This window comes from Etheostoma cragini, unplaced genomic scaffold (genome assembly GCF_013103735.1).
Source record: "Etheostoma cragini isolate CJK2018 unplaced genomic scaffold, CSU_Ecrag_1.0 ScbMSFa_98, whole genome shotgun sequence".
Lineage (NCBI taxonomy): Eukaryota > Metazoa > Chordata > Actinopteri > Perciformes > Percidae > Etheostoma > Etheostoma cragini.
This window is the reverse complement of record NW_023269624.1, coordinates 111,540-113,346: the sequence shown is the minus strand read 5'-3', so window position 1 is coordinate 113,346 and position 1,807 is coordinate 111,540.

Here is a 1,807-nt window from a genome sequence, read left to right as displayed (position 1 = left end):
TGGTAGAAACCCAATGACTCATCACAGTATACCAAACTGCAAATGTGCATTCATTGACAATATTGTGTAATCTCATAGTTACTGTGTTACTTTTGACTATGATTTATAACATAGCAGTATAATCATTTTGCTTATACATATATATAGGTTATATGACTACTATAGTTTCCATTTTTATATATGAAATATACATGATATGCCTTTAAGATTACTCTTCAGCAGGTGGAGACATTTCATTTCAGACACAGATGCTTTGTTAAACATCAACAGACTCGAAATACACTTAAATATAAATGTGCTGTATTTATATAGCGCTTTTCTAGTCTTAACGACTACTCAAAGCACTTTTACATCATACAGGAAACATTCACAATGCACACACATTCATACACTGTGGCCAAGGCTGCCGTACAAGGTGCCACCTGCTCATCAGAATACTGAGCACTAAGGTGAATGAATACTAAGGTTCAGTGTCTTGCCAGTCATGAGACTGCATGGCATCGAACTGCCATGAGACTGCATGGCATCGAACCACCAACCTTCTGATTGGCAACCACTCTACCACTGAGCCACAACCGCCGAACTGCTTGCTGCTGGTACAAAGCAAAGCAATTAGCAAAATCAGAAATCTCCATTTCTCTTTCTTTCTCTATCTGTCTCTTTTCACCCCCAACTGGTCGATGCAGATGACCGCTCACCCTGAGCCATGGTTCTACCGCTCATAAAACATCAGACAGGCGCGGTCTCTGTGGCGCAATAGGTCAGCGCAGTCAGCTGTTAACCGAAAGGATGGTGGTTCAAGTCCACCCAGGGACGTTTGTTTCTTAAATAACCTTGCGTGAGCCAACTCTGGGATTTATCCTTCTGCAGAAGACCATAGAAATAACCCAAGAGGCCTTATGTCTATCCAAAGGTACAGTTCTGCAAACCATGTACGTATTAATCTTTACAGTCATTGGTATGCGGGTCACTTGATGTAATACAAGCAAATAAATAAGGAATACAACCTCTGTCTGTCCTCAAGCCCCAGGAACTTTGTTTGCTGTTCCAACACTAGCATACCGTGACCCCCATATACTGGTTGCCCCTCTTGCTCCATCCCCACCTCCACCTGCCAGTGCTTGCCCTGCTTCTAAGGCAAGGTTTAATAAGAGCAAGGTGGAGTACAACACTTGCAGGAAGTGTGGACAATTCAGGACCGCAGAAACTGGGCACAGCCAATATCAAGGTACTATCTACCGCCCAAATACAGAAACACTATCAAAAGAGTTGTGCTTAGGTCAGATTAAAAAATCTAAAGTGTAAATGTATAATGGAAATAGAAAATGTAAATAGTTAGATTTTACTATGCATACAATACTTTTATGTAATGTGATTTATATGTTATGTGTGTTTTACTCTTTGTACAGAATTAGTTTGTTGATTCTCTTATTTTCCTACCTGGTGTAAAAACCTTTGCATAGTCAGTCATTTCTTGTGCTAAACAATATTTATTTGTTACCTAAAGACATATTTTTTTAGTTGAGATCAATAATGTAATAAAGTTGGCGTGTTTATATTAATTGGCTTCATTTCAATATTATTCCAAATTGTAGTCTACACACTGCTGAGCATATGACTTGCCTTTATACACCCTTCTTCCCTGCAATGATTACTGTATGACATACTTGCTTTTAGAGAAAAGAGAACTAAAAATGCTTGGTTTTACCTGTCATACACTGTTTAAAGAAAAAAAAAAAGTATCACTAAACAATTCTTATCATGAAGACTAACTTTAAATATTGACCAAATATAGTAGGATTACTAA